Below are 20,342 nucleotides of genomic sequence, written 5' to 3' on the forward strand. Positions count from 1 at the left end.
CATGAAAAGGACAACGAAGTGCACACAACAGAAATGGTCCCATCTAGATACAGTTTTAGTCAGACAAGTTTAAGCCTGCGGTTCTCCTGAATAACATTTTTGTCGAATGAAGCAGTGAACTTCGGAAGTCAACATTGTCTGAAAGCACTAGTATAGATAAACACATTTCTGGGACCTGCATAATGAAACACGCCTGGCTTCCATTAGCTGATACCAAGGCATGAACATTTTACACATTTTCTTCTTTATGAGCCATTTCTTCTGGCTAAAATTACATTGAAATAAATAAGCACTCTGCCTCTCCCTTTCGAAAATTAAAATCTTTATCCTTTTTGTTTATACCTTTAAGAGCAGACTTTTCTCTCGGCATCCTGAAAGTGGATTGCAAAACTGGAAATTAAAAATATGACAGCATCATAAAATAGTAAGGTGCAATGAACACGGGGCTTTGGGTATACAATAGTTTAAAGCCAAAGAGCTATCGTTCTACGTAAATCAGCAACCAGCTATTAAAACGCCTGAATAAAAAGAGCATAAGTGCTGGCTTGCGGATCTCAGTTATTGTGTTGGTCATCACCACCCTGTCTTCTGACAATATTGCACAAGGCAGACTCCTTTGAGTAGGATTTCCCTGTTGTTCTTCCTATATACATAAGAAATACCAGTCCATTATGCTGACAGCACCTATCGCTGGAGGAAGCCATGCACCGATAGTACACTGCAAAAGTAAGGGGTACGAGGAAGGCCAGGTGGAGGTAGGAGCTTGTTGAGGCAGAAGTGAGAGTTTACTTGGTTATCCATTGGCTAGTTGCACTTCCAGTGCAATATCTTTGCAGAAGAGCATATGCAAGTTCAGATGCTTCCATCAAGTAAATATAGTGCCCATAACAACTGCTCCCATTGACATGCATGGAGCCAAGGGGTTGCATCCAACTAAGTCATGGCCTCCTCTGAGCAAATTTGGGGAGAGTAGAGGGAAGGGAGGTCCCATTGCACAAGTAAAAATAATTCTACTCCATTCAGTGACACAACACCAGAGCTTGCCACCCTTGGTCTAGGAATTCGGATTGCATGTGACAAGTTGTGCGACACAAGGCCATATCCCTTTGTTCCCATGCCTAGAGAACGCACAGATGGTGCTGGAGACAGTGCAGAAGCAGCGTTTAGTTGTTTGTGTACCCAGCAGCCAGGGAGACGGAAGAACGAGTGAGTAATGTTATCTTCTCAGAACCCTTACAGATACCTTGCCTTGGGGCAGATGCCAACCAGAACCTCATCTCCATGATTGAAACTGGGTCTGCAAGGACAAGGCATGCACAAAGGGTAAGCAAACAGAGATGGGTGGGCATGCTTCAAAGAAGGCCACCTGTCTTTACTCCTAGGTCACAAAGGGTCTCCCCCCCTCCCCCCCCGCAAGACCCCATGTAGTTTGGGGTAATGGCATGAGCTGGCATAATGGTGGGTGGGATTGTTTATGAATGGGTGTGTACACTATACAGAGAGAGAGTCTCTTGGGCTCCTAAACCCCCAAATGTATGCACGATCTTGCGATACACCAGTGTAGGCATAACCACCTTTGTTGGGAGAATAATTCAGGACTTGTTTTTCTTTTCAGGTTATGAGCTGAAGCACATGGAACAGGGCAAGTGTTAAGTTGCATGCAGAGTTCCAGTGCAGTACTCTGTGTTGGATAGGTGGGTATTGTTATGATGACTACATTATCTCCCCATAGTGAACCCCCAGGCATAGATGTCAGGGGCTAATGATTTGCACTTGGAACTAGTCAACTGGCAGTGGAATAGCACCTGAATAATAACACACTTTCTCACCAATCCAGAATAAACATTTGATCATCTTATTTGCTGCAGCTGTTGCTCATTATATCCCCATATCTGTCTCATCTCCCCTCAGGCAACCATTTAACATGCATCAAGGCAAAGTGTTTTCCTACCATCCCATTCCACACGACATGCAGAGTCCTACTGCAACAGCAGAATTTAGCAGGAGGGAAGCAAGCTATTATTTGGGATTGCTACCTTTTCCATCAAGCAGGGCTCCTGTGCCTTTCCCAGGATACTGGACAGACAGCGTGATGTGGTGGATAATGGAAACAGCTGTCCCCTGCTGATTTTCTGTGGGTTTCGAAGGCACAGCAGGTCTGCATAAACCAAAGAGTGGGCAACCCCGCTCATCTGAGTTGACTTCAGAACTCCTTCGGCAACTGATGCTGCTCAATAAAAGTTGTGACTATTTCATCTGTGTGTCTGTTCTCGTGGTGGCTTGCAGATAGGAAATCAAAACTACTCTTAGTTATTCATCCTGGATGGCTTCATGATAAGGCAGTGGGTTTTCTACCAACAAACCCCACCAGGGTTGACAGTCTCCATCACCTTGTCCTTGGTCCACGGTCCATGTTACTCATCGTGGATGGCTTCATGATGGACCAGTGGATTTTCTACCATCGTACCCCATCAATACTGAGAATCTGCATGTTCCCCATGACCTTGCCGCTGGCTACCACGCTCTATGGGTCTGTCTTTCCAGCCCTTTTTTCTGGCAATCTACCCAGATTGAACCTGGGATGTCACATAGTCTAAGCCTGTGCTTTTTCACTGAGATACAGTGTTCCATACGGTCTCTAGGGTCCCTGGATATGATGTTTGGGATAGAGGGGGGAGGGAAGGGTGTGTGTTGGCTCTTGGGAGACTACAGAGTTCCCATTATAGGTCTTGCATGTCTTTTATTTGCTTCTGTGACTATATGGTTAGGCTGTTGCCCTGTGACGTGGAAGGCCAGCCTATCCACAATTATTGCCGTAGAATGTAAGCATTGCCACATTGCATGCCCCAAAGGTGGGAACTCGAAACACACATCCCTTGCATTTCTTTTGTGTTGCCTTGTATCTGGCAGCTCGTGGGTGCTGCTCCTGGTGAGTTAAACGTCAGTTCTTCCTCATGTGGTTCCCTACCCCATGGGGAAGTAAAACTTTAGTTTCCCCTTCCACAGCCACCCATAGATGTGTACAGTATTCCTAGCTTAGAGTGTGCAGAATCGTTTCGGCGGGTGGGACTTGTAATCCTTTTCCTCAGTATCCTCAGAATTCGAAACACGTGCTTCCTGAATGCTGTTGTGACGATCAGTCTCTGATGGGGAAGGTGCTGTTGTCCATTCCTGCAGGTGTGCCTGAGTGGGTGATACAATGCACTGAATAGGGAAATATCATTGTGGTGTTTCTACTCTCTCTGCATTTGTCGATTGCTGTCGTTCCTGCTTGGTACCATGGGGGTGGGTTTTTTAAGTGCACTGTGGTTTCTGGTGACACTGTGGGGGTGCTGGTTGGTGTTGGCAGGTTAGCTGTTGTATTGGTAGCTGTTCCCTTTTGACTCTGCTCTTAGTTTCCAGGGGTGCAAACATTTTCCAGCAATGTTTTAAGTCCTTGTGGAGCAGCAGGCAGCATAACGGGGACTTAGGATTTTGACCTGGAGACAAGCTCTCAATTTCCCCTAAACGGTGCTCCTTGATTTAGAATGATGTTACTTATTGCCTGTCGTTGACTCTGCTAGCCAGGGTTTGAATCGTCGTCTGTGTCCTGATGTTTCACCCTTGATACCACCTGAGATTGATCTCCATTGTTCTGGAAGGATATTAATTTCCTAATTGGCTCCATCTCTTCCCTTGCCTCTCTGCGTAAAGGTAAAGGGACCCCTGACCATTAGGTCCAGTCGTGACCGACTCTGAGGTTGCGGCGCTCATCTCGCGTTATTGGCCGAGGGAGCCAGCATACAGCTTCCAGGTCATGTGGCCAGCATGACAAAGCCGCTTCTGGCGAACCAGAGCAGCACACGGAAACGCCGTTTACCTTCCCGCTGTAGCGGTACCTATTTATCTACTTGCACTTTGACATGCTTTCGAACTGCTAGGTGGGCAGGAGCTGGGACCGAGCAACGGGAGCTCACCCCGTCGCGGGGATTCGAACCCCCGACCTTCTGATCGGCAAGCCCTAGGCTCTGTGGTTTAACCCACAGCGCCACCCGCGTCCCATTGCCTCTCTGCATACTGGTACCTAAAACCTGGCAAGCTACCTCTTCACTCTTCCCCACTTCTGTCTTTCCATTATCACCCAATTACAACAGTTTTCAAACTTCCTCAATGAATCCCTCCCAAGAATGAAGGAGACAGGGGAGGGATGGGTTTTGGTTTGCAAAAATTTGCTCTTTCCCAGGCAGTGCTCTGGCAGTTGATCAAACGAGGTAGGGCTTGCTCACACCTCTGCAGGGACACTTGGCTCATTCTTCCAAATCCCTGTTCCTAAATCATTCACAAATTGTTTATGTGCTTCCTGTGTTTCCACTAGCTCCAGCCCACTCACTGCATTCCTCAGGTTTTGACCTTGTATCTTGTTCTCACGACTTCTAACCGGGGCTGATGCTATATGCTTAAAACCGGATTTCCAAACTACAGAAGCCTCATTGTCGCTCGCACTGTAATGCACTTGTGTCAGTGAAACCTGGGCAGGAACAGCATCGTTCTTGACGGGGGTGGAGTAAGGAGACAGCACACGGTCTGGGAGGAAGGTGGGGGCGTGTGGATCCGGGTGGGGGAAGGTGTCCATTGGGGCCCTGAGATTAAAAACAGATTCCTGGATGGAGCCCTGGCACAGTGTAGCCCTGATTTTGGAAGCAAAGAATGGAGAATTGTCCTGGGGTGGCGATGGCAAAGAATTGGAGTGGGTGGCTGAGGTAAGGTTGGGAGGAAAATCTAGAGTAGATTTTTGCGATCCCAGGCCTCAATTCTCTGTGCTTTGTGCTGACAAATAGGTAGGGTCATTTTTTAATTTCTAAAAAGAGGGATCTGCTGGGGTAGCCATGCTTGACAGTCATCATTATTTATTACATTTGTATACCATCCTTCATCCTGCTTGACATGTTGCAACTGGTCTCCTCGTTGTTACTGAAAAGAGATCTCAGTCCCGTCCCCCCCAGTAAACCACAGCATAAATGAAGACCTATGCAGGGCACCATTTTGTCTATGGTCCTGGCAGGTGGCTGTTGCTGCTACTGCTGTTAGTGATGAACCCCATGTGCATGAATGCCATTTTTCCTTGGAGAAAACAAAGGGAAATATCTCTTTGGGGGGGGGGGGGAGGAACACCAGCAGCAACAAGGTTTGATGGCCATGGAGGGAAGGGAGGTTGAAGGAAAATGTTTTGCATAGCCTTGGGCTAGGGAGGGCAAAGAAATTGCCTGGGGCGTGGATGTGGCAGTTGAATGTTTGCGCATGGATTGGAATTTAGCCAAAAACATTTGCCTGTCATGCAGTCTCCGTCAAAGTTGCTATCAGCATTTCCTTCTCCTTGTAATTCCCTTCTCCTTCCTCACCTTCCAGCCCAATATTTATACATATACTGTAGAATTGTACCTGGGAGAATAATGCAATTAGACAAAGCTCTCTTGTTTTTGGTTTGAAAGGTTTCTGCAGTGATTTCAATACCAAATGGGTTTGCATTTATGTGGTGCCGTTCCAACTCAAAACTCTGAATGTTCCCTTACTGAATGCAAGCTGTCCAAACACTAGAGATCTGCTTTTTGCTTTGGTTTTATAAAGGTCTGGAAGTACTTTTTTGAAGGTTGATGTATTTATTGTGTAGGTTGTGCTTGAGTGAAATATCTTCAAATTTTGGCTGTTACGTGGTGTTGCTACTTGTTGTTTAAAAGCCAAATGTACTTTATAGGCCATAGGTGGAAGATCACACATCCCACAAACAAATTTCATTTGCTGTTCTCTGAACTCAAAGCAAATGCTCCAGTGTAAAAGTGTGAGCTATTTGCTGTTTGCCTTGGAAAAGCAGTGAAACAGTGCAATTATCTAATTCTAAGTTTACATGCTTTCAAAGAGCACACTTTTCAGGGCAGAAGAACATAGGACTCCTGTGGACTTGACACATCTGAGTGCCTTTGGACACTTCAATTTTGGCTTCTCCTCTTTGCATGATATTCGAAGGTCCATGTTACATCTGCCACTTGTTAAAAGAGCATTGAAGCTGTCAGTTTCCTTCAAAGCCCTGGTGAATGTGTTTGATGGAAATATTCATCCATGGAAACTCTCTATACTTGGCATACGACTTGCAGTTACAAACTAAGGAAGGAACATGCCTGTTCAATTGGGACGCTTTTGAACATCTATATAGAGCCATTCTGCCACATTCAAATTTGATGGGGGAAGTGAAATGATGCTCCTGGCAATTTTGCTTTGGCCCAAGACCGAGCTCTCTCTTTTCCAGCCTGGTTTTGGCAGTCTCTAGTGTGCCTGGATCTCAAGAGTATTCAGCTGTTTTTAAAACCTTTTTTTGGGGGGGGGGGGGTGGTGTATTTTTAATCCTGGCAACTAACAACTTTTGAAGAGCTTCAGCAGGTTCCTCAGGCCCACTTTAGAACCAGAAGTCGCCCTATATATCCTGTTAATGCTTTGTCTTGGGGTATTAACATGCATTTGTTTATGCAGATGGGGTGGACAACGTATGTTCCCTGAAACTCTTTCATTCGTACAGCGAAAACTCTTTTTAAAAATGAGGTTAGGGAGGAGTTTCTGTTCCTCATGGTTACAGAGGGATGGGATGACAAAAATGCGTGAAGATTTGAAGCAGGGAAGCTGCCTCATCTTGTATTATTTTTGTGCCTCATCTTGTATTATTTCCCCTGGCTTGCTTTAACTTTAAGCAGCTGTAAATTGCAATTTCAAAAGGAGAAAAGGCTAAGCAGGCCAAGTTGAATATGTAGGCCAGCTTGAAATTTACTGGTTATGCAAAGAGCACATAACCCAAAACTACAACTGTGGCACCTTGATGCTAAACAAAGTGAGTTTGGTTATAGTAAAGGCAAATAGTATATGAGAAACTCCTAAATGCAGCCAGCATTTTTAAAACCTCCTTGAAACTATCAAGTGAAAATCTGCAACAAGAGCACCTTGTGGGGTTAATACAATGATGGCTAAAATTCAGCCTGCAGGCATGACCAGCTCGTCCAATCCTTCAGGTACCATCCAATTCCTTGCCCAGTTTTGTGTTGCTCTTGTTCTTCAGTGAAAAGAGCCTGCCACAGGAGCTCTGGTAGTATCAAGAGCAAATGTACAAAATTAGCCGCATGCTGTTTCTGACTAGTTGCCTCCCCCCCTTCATAAATGCCCTAGAGAATTCTAATAAGGCTGTCACTCTGTATGGGACACCTGTCAGAAATTCATTTTCATTTATTTAAAATAATTAAAGCCTGCCCTTTATCCTAAGATTTTAGGACGCATAATAATAAAAGTATATATACCGTAATGCATAATCCATTTGCAAAAGAAACAGATGGCATTGATGTAAAATTGAAACAATCAAAAACTTCATAATATCTAAAGGCTTAAGCTTGGGAAATCAGGTTTTTAGCTGGGTACCATAGTACAGTAGGTACTGGCCAGATTTCAGACAGTAGAGAGTTCCCTAATTGGGGTGCCACTACAGAGAAGGCCCTGCTATATATATCACTGGGGGAAACCCTGGTGGGACACTGAGAAGAGCCTCAACATCAGATAGTAGCGTATGGGCAGGGCTCTGTAGGGAGAGGCACTCCCAAAGTATTTAGGTCACATGACTTTGATGGCTTTGTAAGTCATTCACAATAACTAGAAACAAGCTGGCAGCCAGTACAAGCCCCTGAGAACTGTTGAAATGTGGTTTCAACTGGATGATCTACTCCAGTAATTGAGAAGTCACGGTTTGGACTATCTCAAGTTCCCATTCAGTCCTCAAGAGCAGCCCTAAATAGAACGCATTACTGTAACCCAAGCTTCATGCCCTGTATTTTTTGACCAGGCTCTGCAGAATTGCACCATGACCCAGAAGCATGTCCTTAGTCCGTCTGCGGAAAGGCCGTAGCTCAGTGGTAGAGATCTGCTTTGCATGTAGAAGGTTTCACGATCAGCCCCCAATATATCCAGGTACGGCAAGGAGAGTACGTTGCTTGAGCCACTGCCAGTCAGTGTAGACATTACTGAGCTAGCTGGACTAATGGCCTGTGTTCTGTGCCCTTCCTTCTTGCTGACAACACCCATGTTTCTAAGTTGTACAGCGATACAGATCTTCTATGAAGAGCTCGCCTCTTCTAATAAGCTGGACATTACTGGATTAATGGGACCATTTCCATCATTTGGGAAAGTCGTCATTTAAAGATCTTCAAAGATATTTTTTGAACACAAAGCTGGAGAGCTAGTTCTATCAACTTTCCAGAAAGAACAGAATGTTGTACCGTAAATAAGTTCATAGCTTTGAAAGGAAGAACGAAGCTGGAGGAGTGCAGTAAGGTTTCAGAACATTTCTGAATGATCAGCAGCTGTGCACTCCCATCACAGTATGTTGCTATAAAAGGGAAATAAAGAACACGCTAATTGAACCTTCACGAACTGAGCTACCCCCAAATGCCTAATCTCTACAGGGGAGGTGGGAAATGTAACGATATCAAGAGAAATGAAAAATCTTCAAATCGGTGACTAACGAAGCGCTCCACTTTTTTGCTTTACCTTAGATGCCCTACATCACATACGAAATGGTGCAAGTGCTGTAACCCCCTCATATCAGTGGGAGGAAAGGCACATCTTCTCAGCCACCACCAGCATTGCTCACAGAGAGAAGATCTTTGCACCTCTCCTACGTGCAGATCAGAAAAGAGGATTGGTGTCCACTCCTAGCATCCAAGTAAATGTGGGCATGTCTTAGGGTGTGTGTTCAATGCAAAAGAGGCCAAGCCATTGCAAATAGGAACTGAGCAGAGCAACAGACTCTGGGGCCTTGTGAGTGTTTGAGGGTATGTTTACTGATACCTCTCATGGGCATCGTAGGTGGTACTTCCAAGGCATACTGGGACCGGTGGGTGCCATGTTAAAGGTAAAGGTAAATGTACCCCTAACAATTAAGTCCAGTCGCGAACGACTGGGGTTGCGGTGCTCATCTCGCTCTACAGGCCGAGGGAGCCAGCGTTTGTCCGCTTCCACAGACAGTTTTTCCAGGTCATGTGGCCAGCATGACCAAGCCGCTTCTGGTGAAGCCAGAGCAGCGCAAGGAAACACTGTTTCCCTTCCCGCCAGAGCGGTACCTATTTATCTACTTGCACTTTGATGTAGACCCAGGTGGCGCTGTGGTTAAACCACTGAGCCTAGGGCTTGCTGATCAGAAGGTCGGCGGTTCGAATCCCTGTGACGGGGTGAGCTCCCGTTGCTTGGTCCCAGCTTCTGCCAACCTAGCAGTTCGAAAGCACGTCAAAATGCAAGTAGATAAATAGGAACCGCTACAGCGGGAAGGTAAACGGCGTTTCCATGTGCTGCTCTGGTTTGCCAGAAGTGGCTTTGTCATGCTGGCCACATGACCTGGAAGCTATACGCCGGCTCCCTCGGCCAATAATGCGAGATGAGCGCGCAACCCCAGAGTCGGTCACGACTGGACCTAATGGTCAGGGGTCCCTTTACCTTTACCTTTACTTTGATGTGCTTTTGAACTGCTAGGTTGCCAGGAGCTGGGACCGAGCAACGGGAGCTCACCCCGTCGCGGGGATTCGAACTGCCGATCTTCTGATCAGCAAGTCCAAGCGGCACAGTGGTTTAAACCACAGCGCCACCCGCGTCCCTACAGGGTGCCATATTAGCAACCCCTGAATGTGTAAAACTGTTTATGAAGGGGGAAAGAATGACTGAAAAACTGTTTCTCTTGACCGTGCAATCCGGAAGTGCGCCGTATGTTTGTGTTAGTTTATGCTCTTTCGCAACAAAAGTCTTGTGACACCTTAGATGTAGTTTTTGTGGACTCAAATCTACTCATCAGTTACGTCTGAACAAATGGCTTCTACTCCTCAGAGGTTTATGCTACAAAATATCTGCTAAATCCTCAATGTGTCACAAGACAGTGTGTTGTGTTTGCTGTGGCAAATGCAGGTGCCCTCTGCAAGCTGCTGTGATGGACAGCTTACGGTAGTCCTGTGCAAGTTTAATCAGAAGTAAGCCCCATTGATCTCAGGTAAGCACACATACACAATTGGAGCCTGAACTTGCCATCTGTCACTCTATTCTGAGGTTTCCAGATTTATTTACAAGAACAACGTGATTCAGTGCATCTTATTCTATTGTTTTTCTGCTGGAAATCAATTATGAAGGTCAGACTTAATTTATTTTGTGAATCTTGATTCTTTTAAACGATGAACCTTGCAGCTTTTAACAATGCCACCAGATTTGCACTTTTTTATTTTGTTTTTGAACAGTCAGTGGCAAGGCTTTATCAAGCACCTGCTTTTTCTCCTCCTTCTCTTCACAACTTGTTAAACTGTGGATTGGTACAGTCGTGAATAACTTTAAGTACATTGATTTCAGTGCCTCAAATGCCACCCGTAGTAATCATTAAAACATGAACAAAGAAAAATCGTTCATGCTGCTTATGTAGAGAGGGAAAGAGGTTTGGGGATCAATGGGATTCTAATTTTTACAGAATGCAAACATGTACTCAGCACTCGGCTCGCTACAGACTGCTTGCATCTGCCATGTGGAGGTGATACTGATCTACTGTTGAGGGTTACTGCAAGGCTTATAACAAGATAATTTATGTGAAATGCTTTGAATACTCTTAAGTGTTGTTGATAGCAATGATTACCCACAGTGTTAATATAATATGAATGTTATTTATGAACACAGACAAACCTGCAGACCTATAAGAGGTTTGAACATAACGTTATGAACACAACAGGCGAACAACAACATCTTGCTAGTCATTATCATGGTTTGTTTCTGCCACAAATGTGCTGTGTAAACAAGATGCTTTTCCCCCAATCTTGCATCCAAATAACAGTGGAAGTTCTCTGCAGCATGAGCTTTTGTGCAGATGTTTTGTGGGTTAAATTCCCCCTGATTGTCCCTGATGGGCTATTCCGGTTAGAATAAATCAATGGAGAGAAATCTGCGTTTTGTCACTTGGGAATGTGTGGGTTGCAGTTACAGTTCATATTGCAAACCCATAATGGTAGCCAAAGGGGTGGGGGTGGGGCAGGACTGGATCTGGCAAGCCAGATCAGGATCTGGCCCACCTTCTGCAGATCATGTCTGACAAGCGTTTAGGGCTTCCCACAGTAATCTAATATCAGATTATTTTCTTACTTTGCCCACCCTGTGACTGTGAAGGCAGGGATTGAAGAAGAGTTTGGATTTGACATCCCGCATTATCACTACACAGACCACAGCCGCTGAGGCATAAAGGTTTATGGTGAAAATCTGCAAAAGGAAATTTAATTCTTCTCAGAGGCTGGAGAAGAAAAGGGGCATGTTCTACTGAACTGAAGGGAGCTTGCTTCCAAGGGCATGCTGTCTGAGAGGAGGTCGTACTCCATTGAATAATAAGTGCATTAATCTCTTGCAGCCATGGAAGCTCTTTTCTCCTTGTTCCTGTTAAGGGTTTTCTGCCAGCTGATTAGGGCTTTCTTGGTGCTGCTCTTGCTCTGGAATGGCTTCTGAAGGAAAACTGATTGGATTGCCACTCCACTACTTGGCGCCTTACTTGTGCACCTTACAGTGCTTTTATTTACTTGGGTAAAATTAGAATTAGCCCAATAGGTGACATGAGGGTTGCACCTCCTCCAGCTGCCTCTTTTATTTTGCTTTTGCAATTGTTATGCACTGCCTGGAGTGTTTTCGTTGCAGAAATGTGATTTAGTGAACTTTAATTTTCATTTGATCTCTATATATTTCAACTGTGCAGCGATAAGTATGAAATGCGTCAGCTGTTCTTGGTGCGAAACAGGCAGCATTCCTCGTGCTCGGATACTCTTCGTTGCAGAAGCTTATACTGGCGGACGGAAGAATATGATCTGTGAAAGACACAATTGTCCTGCTCTCATCTTAACAGTTTCACAGACTCCTTTGTTAATAGACAGTTGCAGTCCAGCTGCCTTCGCTTCTACAGACATACATTAATCTCCCTTTGACGTGCCCCGCATTTCATGATGCTGCTCGGTGTATTTGTCTGAAAAACTTTAGCAGTGCTTTAAATGAATCCATCTCTAAGGTACAAGCTAAATGAAGTTTAGAATTGCCTACAGTGATTGGCAGGTTTCAGAGAGGAGTTTCCCCCAGCCCTACCTAGCAATGCCAAGGGTTAAAGCTTTGTTCTTCTGCAGACAAAGCATGAGCTCTACCCCTGAGCTGTGAACTTAATGGTGATTGTGGAAAAAGCTGCATTGAGCTAAAGTACTACTGTTACATTCTGCTTCTATGCATGTCAAGAAGCATGTTTAATGTCTTGTGCCACACAGGCATGGTGTATGTGTGCCCCCCCCCCTTGCTCCCTGCCAATCCTGATAATGGTTTTGACTGTTTTGGCTCTTCCTCTTATGAAGCTGTTTCCATCCGTACGGTGAGTTTGTAATTTTAACAATTGGTTCATGAGTTTCCTATTTGCCTCATCCCTCCTCCTCCTCCTTTTTTCATTTTGTGCTGTCTCTCTTAGATGGCAAGTCTGGAAGGCACTCTGGAAGGCTTCTCAGCTTAGGAATGGAGTTACAAATACAATTATGTGGCCAAATTATACCTGACCACACAAGACCTATATTAATCGTCATGTAATGGAAACCAGAAGTTCTGTTGAAACATGCCTAGCTGTTCTTTGCTATTGATGCCTTACCAAAATGTCAACTTCATTGGGATACAATGGGAAGCTTTTATTGTTATTTTTTTATTTTAAAAAATAGTTTATTTTCTTCAGTGTTCTGCCGCAGTTGTTCGCTGAAACTGTTGCATTTGGCTTTGCATTGGAAGGGTTTTTAGCACCGTGCAAGAGTACATACAGTGTGTGTCACAAGAGAATGATTATTTGTAGGTACGCAATTCTAAAATGGCTATAGATCTCTGCATCCAGAAATTTTAATAGCTTTTATGGCACAAATTGCATAAATAAAATGTTGAAGCAATTCCTTGTTATCCCTCTCTTTTATTACCCCTCCCACTCCCCTGTCAAATGCTGTGTTCTTTCTTGGACAGCAGTTTTATACATTTCTAAAAATTGAGCTTTTCTTATGAGGACGTAGCCAACTTTCAGAATCCTTGGATACTTCTTTCCTCTCGGCTTTTCAGTTTATCTGCATATATAATCGTGTGCATAGAACGGAATGCAAGAATCTGCATCAGTTTTTGGGAACTTGACTCTCCCTTCTAAATTCTATAGTACCTTTATTTGCACTTAGTGAGCAATCCTATGCACAAGAAGCTGTCATAGAATCATAAGAGGTGGAAGGGATCCCAAGGGTCACCTAGTCCAACCCCCGGCATAGAGCAAGCCGGTGTAAGTTAAGCTGGTGTAAAGTTACACCAGATCCACCCCCTGTTCAGCCGTGGGGCTGCTGCTCTGCCTAAGCCCTTGCAGTGGGAAAGCAAGCCTTAACATTCGTGTCCAATGCTGGCTTGCCAGGTCACATGACTGAGCTGAATGGGTTTGGGATTCAGCCTAAATCTCACCCCAGAATACCCCTTTTGGAGAACTTGCCCCACCCTTGGCACCGCGAGTGTCAGCTGACACTGAGAATTTGTGTCGGCTTAACTGAGCAAAGGAGGAACTCTATGGATTGAAAATGGACACACTATATGTACTTTTTTTTGGTTTTGTTGTTGTTTCACAAGAAACTGTTGAATAAAAACTAATTATTATTTTTTTAAAAAAAAAAACCTTGGCTGAGCTGGGGTATGGCACTTAATGCCAGGAATCAGCTAGCTGAACCAGAGATCCTAAGCTGCTCATCCCAGCGGATATCGCCATAGGATTAGTTTTTAAGTCTGTTAGTCCTGAAGGTGTAATAATACTATCTGTGCTTATGTTTTCTGCTGCAAAATAACACTGCTGCCTCCTAGGGATTTGTTACCGTAGTAGAGAAGGAGAAACTCTAGAGCAGGGTTTCCCAAACTTGGGTCTTCACCTGTTTGTTTGTTTGTTTGTTTGTTTGTTTGTTTGTTTGTTTGTTTTAGACTACAACTCCCATCCTTATCTGGCTGGACAAGTGGTCAGGGATGATGGGAATTGTAGTCCGAAAACAGCTGGAGACCCAAGTGTGGATGTGACATAGCTCTAGAGCAGGGTTTCCCAAACTTGTTGTTTTTGGACTACAGTTCCCATCATCCCTCACCACTTGTCCAGCTAGCTAGGGATGATGGGAGTTGTAGTCTAAAAAAAACAGGTGAAGGCTCAAGTTTGGGAAACCCTGCTCTAGAGCTATGTGACATGCACACTATACATTTAGGTTGTATCACTTCTCCCAAAGTATCCTAGGAAGAGCTATAATTCCCAGCATGCTTTAAAACTACGGTTCCCAGGATTCTTTAAGAGAAGCTACAGTATATGCTTTGTGTGTAGGCGACTTGATTCTGGAAGGAGAAACCCTTAAACCAGGGGTGGGGGACCCTCCTCACCCAGAGAGGGCCACATTTTCTCATGGGCAGCTTTCTAGGGGCCACATGCTGTCAGCCAGGGTGGGTTTGGAGGCCAGATGCCAAAGCGAGCAGAGCACACAGATGTGATGTTCACCTTCGTACCATAGGCTACATTTCACCCACACTGGTTTCCCCTCCCCTTTCCCTGGCTCTTCAGTCTCAGAAGGTGAACTTGTGCAGACTTGCCTGAGGCTATCTGAATTCAGGCAGACTTGCCTGGGGATATATTTCTTGAGACTCAAGGAGCCAAATGGAGACAGGGGTTCTCAGATACAGGCTGTAACTGAATAGACATAAATTTGAACAGGCAGTTTCAGCTCTGGTTCTGGACTTCATTAGTCTATCTGGAGCTGAACTGAATAGTCGAATTAGTTATTTAATCTTGATGCTATAACGAGCTGATAGTTGGTTTCCCCCCCCTTCTTCTGGCACGGTTTTCTGCTTGATGTTGCAAATAGCAACACATGCAGTTTTCATTTGCACAAAATATTTTAGTCCTTGTGTGAGTGACTTGGGAATTTTAGTTACATTGACTTAGAGATATCCTGTGTTCTCCTCTTCACCTCCATCGCATGCTTTCTGAGCTGTGTTTTGGGGAAGGGCTGGGGTGTGGAGTTAAGGCAGATAAAAATCAATGGGGCGTGTTAGCATTTTTTTTATGTAAGAAAAAGCCCTCCCCGTTTTTAAAAGGAAAGGGTTTTAATGGGGATTAATTGAATACAGACAAGTTAAACTTGTGCACACAATTGATTCTAACAAGCACATCGTTCAGTGACAGTCCCCCCCCCCTCATAATTGGAGAATGGTGCAAATAATTTGATTTTGTAAACTCAAGAATGTTATAAGGCAGAGATGAGCAATTTGTCGCTTTCCATATGTTGTTGGACTTCAACTCCCATCACCATGCATTGGCCATGCTGGCTGGGATTGATGGCAGTGTTAGAAGCTCAGATATACTGCATAAGCTAGGCACCAAATGGCTCCTAAAACCAGAGTTACAGTCGCCAGAACAGAATGCAAAGTCATTTGGGGGGGGGCAGGCAGCTTGAAAGTTGTACTTTCCCCCTACGACTTTTTGGTTCCTGAAATCCATGGGAATTTGGGCGGATAAAATATAACAGATAGATCATAGAATTCTAGAGGATGTGTTGCCGGAATGTGAAAACAGTCAAGGTCCAAGGATTCCCCAGGCATGCACATCCAGATGGTGCTATTCTGGCGCTCAGGACTCCTCACTGGGTCGCAAGTGGCTGATAGCTGGGTGCAAAAATGTGCAAACAAACAAACCACTGACTACAAAACTTGTTTCTCTAGCTTGGGTGAAGGGTAAGCCCATAGTCAGAGGAGTAATGCTTCTGAATCCCAGTTGCTGGGACCCAATAGGAGTGGAGAGTGCCATAGAGCTGGGATCCTGCTGATGGGCTTTCCCACAGGCATCTGGTTAGCTTCTCTGAGAACAGGATGCTGGACTAGATGGGCCAGTGGCCTGATCCAGCAGAAGCAGCTGCATGAATGTGCGGGAGAGTTTGTTAATCTCTCATTGGTTAAGTTAAGCCAAGAGTTGATTGTCCAAACATGGACTTCGTGTTGCTAGTTTCCTGCCTGCTCACATCTGACTTGTAGGCGCTTAGAAGGGCTGTTGGGTTTGAGCGTCAGATGCTGTTTCTTCACTTTTCTTTCATCACTCCTGGGTATTTTGGAATGTTCTAACGAAGCGCTCGTTCTTGTTCTTTCAAGACCACCGCCGTTCTTACCCTTCCCCATTCAGCTGAAGTTGAGAAATCCCTGGAAATGTAAGGTTGTCGTAACACAAGATGTAAGATCCGAACCGTTTTTTGTGTTTTCAAAAAGGTACATGTAAAGCCGAATGAGCCAGAATATATGTGTTGCTGTTTAAATAAAGCCCTGGCCCTTCACCAACAAATGCAAATTGAGGAGCTTTTGTAATGGCGGCCCCTGAACAGAAGAAATATAGCTGTTGCCAGGGTAGTTTGGGTCTGGAGGCAATTCACACATTTAGATGGCATTTCTGTAATTGGAATTGTACACATTACCATGGTAGACAACAAACACCTAATGGTGGGTCGTGTTTTGATTATTTTGTGGCATTCGTTCATAGCTAATCGCAGTGGTATGCGCCGTTGTGGATGATGATTCATTGGGCGAAATTTAGTTAAACTGTAGCAGTGAACATGTTTGGAGATCTGCAAACCAACTTGAGCAAGCTAATATTCTCTCTTCCATTCACCTATCAGCTTTTCTGAACTGTGACTTAGAGGCAACAGTGGTGAGCTTTCCTAAGAAAACAAAACTAAACTTCAGTTAGCAACCACCCCACACAGATTTGACACAGGGATCTCTCTCCTCCCCCCCCAAAAAAAAACCCCCCACACCTTTCTGTTATACAGGAAACTTGCATTTCATTTATCTCGTAATCCCTCTAGGAAGCCCAGATATACCGGTATGCTTCCACACCAAACCGTGTTACTGAGGGCCAGAACAAAGAGGACAATAATTACCTAATTAGTAATTGCAGCGGCAGGAACCCCTTCCCACTACTACTGCTGCTTGCTGCTGTGTGTGTTTAAATAAACACACCATGGTCAAAGAATTGTAGAGTTGGAAAGGGATCCCAAGGGTCATTTAGTCCAACCCCCTGCAATGCAGGGAACTTGCGCACAAGGTAGGGCTCGAACCTATGGCCCTGGGCTTAAGAATCTCATGCTCTACCAACTGAGCTACCCCAGCAAGTTGCATGATTATTGCTGTGCATGGTTTGATTCTAAGTCTGCATTGGAAAAGGGAGTGGTGGTGTAGTGGTTAGAGTTCTGGACTAGGCACCTGGGAGATCAGGGTTCAAATCCCCACACAGCCACCAGTCACTGCCTCTCATCCTAACCTGCCTCTCTTGCACAGAGCCACTTCATTTTGCCATTACTATTTGTCTTGATCTCTTTCTCAGCCCCTTCACATGAGATCCTTTCAAGCTGAAGATGCCAGGGACCAAGCGAAGCATGGGCTTTTCGTTGAACAATGGCCATTGTTTTGCTGGAGTAGATTTCTTCTCTTCAGCTTGCAGCCGGAATCAGGAAGTGTGATAGCTTTTGTTCTAGCTGATTATTTCGTGACTCTGTGCCCTGACCAGCTTTTGTGTCCTTTTGTTTCTCTGTGTTTGCGCAGTAAATAATCTATTGTGATTACCTTGGTATTTTTTTGGGGGGGGGGGCAGTCTTCCATGTCAGCCAAAAGAACTAGTTGTGCTAGTTGTGGGAATAATGGCAATGGCACTAACAAGCTGAGTTGGCACATTTTAGTTTATCTGAAATAATTTGTAGGCTACTCTTCATCATAATGATCCCAATATGGGGTGCAACCATAAAAATACCAATAACACCGTACCATAAAAGCAATAAAACACATTTAAAACAGCAAGCTCTACACCACTAGAGCAAACTACAAAACTCCTGTATGACTAAAGCTAGTAGTATCTTATTCAGAGATACTGTGTGTTACAGAAGGCAGTTGAATTGCATATGCACCCAGATGTTTGGAATGGTTCCTTTGCCTGTCCTTGTTTATTGTGTGGATTAACTTGCATTTACAAGGGTTGGACAGAATATTTGAAATCTGATTGATTGGTTGATTGATTGATTGATTGATTGGTTGGTTGATTTAAGCATCTTTTGTTTGCATCCCAAAAGTTGTGCAATGAAGAGCAATATATTACCATTTCGAACGAACAGGATGCTTGTAACGCCGTATTATTTTATTAAAACTCGGCAGTCGTATCACCTTATCTCCAGCCTCCTGAAGCTGCCTAAAATAAGATTTGCAAAGCTTCCAGGCAATGCTCATGTGGCTTTGGAAAGTTCCCAGCACTGGGCCATTTCACAATAAAAAGGGCAGGGGTGCTGACAGGCTGTCTGTATGCCCTTACCGTCATAAGCTGGCAAAGATGGCAGACTTGAGGATGAGCCCTGGCTTCTCCGGTTTCAACATGGTGTGGACTAGGAAAGGAGCAAAGGCTTCTGCATTAACCTCTTTCCAAGTGCTGACATGATTTAATGGTTCCACCTAGTTTGCATACTGAGGGTTGGGTGTTTCAGCGCTTAGGCCTGCTGAATGTGGTCCCTGAATGGCTGCTCACATTAATTCGCATGCATGCGTCAAATTACTTCTCTAGGACTTGAAGCAGCAAGGGGCTTTCTAGGAATGCCACATTGCAAGGGTACCGTTGTAGGGGTAAGGTCACAGTTACTTGTTTACTAGTGCTATGTAGTCAAGCAAATGTGAAGCAGTGTGATAAAATAATTGCAAGAATCAAAACTCTCGGTATCCATTGTTCATTGTAAGAGTTTATCTCTCTCTCCCAAGAACTTCACACAAAACTTTTATCTGATCAGCAGTCTTGCTAATCATGTGCTTGTGTGGATGTTTGTTGGTGTGTGTGTGGGGGGGGAGAGAGTTAGCTCCTTCTCCTGCTTGCCAAATAATTCTTTCATTCTGACTACTTACTGGGGTTAACGGTTATTGTGTGATTTCACACCCCCTCCCCTCCCCTGGCTGCAATTTCACCACTTTAGATAGTAATTTTACCTGAATATGTATCGTTATTAGTCTCAGTAATTTTAGTACAATGGATTACAGTGGTACCTCTACTTACGAATAACTCTACTTACGAATGTTTCTACTTACGAACGGAGCTCCGTCCGCCATCTTGGATGCGGTTTAGATAGGATTTTTACTTACGAATTTTTAGATAGGGTTGCTTCGACTTACGAATTTTTTCTCCCAATGCATTCCTATGGGATTCGACTTACAAATTTTTTCGACTTACAAATGTGCATTCGGAACGCATTAAATTCGTAAGTAGAGGTACCACTGTATTTTGAATTAAGTGCTGTGTTGATACTTGCCTTTGCTTTTGATTTATCAGTTTTTGTAATGAACTGAATCATTAAGTTGCAACGTCTATTATCTGTTGCAACCCCACTTCGAGTGTAATAATTGCAGAAAAGGTGTACAATACATGAAATAAGCTTGACTTCACTACCTTCCAGTGCTTTATGATTGATGTCCTCTCAGCACAAATAAAGTCAGCCAGGATAAATGTGAAACCTTTGACAGCTGCACCAATATGAGAGGCTGGTACTGCCTGCATTAACATTTAGCACTAAACCATGGTTTGTCCAACAAACCATTAGATATCCAAAAGACAAGGAAACAAGGCATGACCTTCCAGCTGTTCTTGCCTCAGGTAGCACCTAGAGTTGCTTTGCTAAGCAAGGCTTTCTGTTTGGACAGAACACAAAGTCACTGTTCATAAGCTAACAGCAAAAGGTGGCCTCAAGTTGTGGTCTGTTGGCAAAAAGCAAACCATGGTTAATCTGCAGGGGTGGGCTTGCTCATCATGACTTAGTCTTAGTGTTTTATGCAAACTAGGCTTTTTTATATAAAGAAAACTTTTAAAGATACAGTGGTACCTCAGGTTAAGAACTTAATTCGTTCTGGAGGTCCGTTCTTAACCTGAAACTATTCTTAACCTGAAGCACCACTTTAGCTAATGGGGCCTCTCGCTGCCGCCGTGCGATTTCTGTTCTCATCCTGAAGCAAAGTTCTTAACCTGAGCTACTACGTATTTCTGGGTTAGCGGAGCCTGTAACCTGAAGCGTCTGTAACCCAAAGTACCACTGTAGCTTCATATTGGGAAATATTTGGAGGGGCAGAGGTTCCCAAGTAGAAGGTGCAACAAAGCTGTAGCAGAACATTCCAAATAATGGTTTTCCTTGTTCTGTACAGTATATTCTCTCACAGATCCAGGTTAATTAGCAAGCAACATTGTTTCTACTTTTCCTCTGCAA

At 44.3% G+C, this 20,342-nt stretch overlaps 1 protein-coding gene and 1 long non-coding RNA gene across 3 annotated transcripts in view; both read left to right on the plus strand.

Moving 5' to 3' along the window:
• The window catches only part of PTPN1 (protein tyrosine phosphatase non-receptor type 1), an 83,123-nt gene that overhangs the window by 31,864 nt on the left and 30,917 nt on the right, over positions 1 to 20,342 (plus strand). The gene's annotated exons all lie outside the window — the stretch shown is intronic.
• On the plus strand, positions 1,339 to 2,255 carry LOC148685150 (uncharacterized). Its single transcript, XR_015951160.1, has 2 exons — positions 1,339 to 1,694; positions 1,912 to 2,255. It is a non-coding gene; the product is annotated as an uncharacterized LOC148685150 (long non-coding RNA).

The sequence above is a fragment of the Zootoca vivipara genome, chromosome 7 (assembly GCF_965207765.1).
Source record: "Zootoca vivipara chromosome 7, rZooViv2.hap1.1, whole genome shotgun sequence".
Taxonomy (NCBI): Eukaryota; Metazoa; Chordata; class Lepidosauria; order Squamata; family Lacertidae; genus Zootoca; species Zootoca vivipara.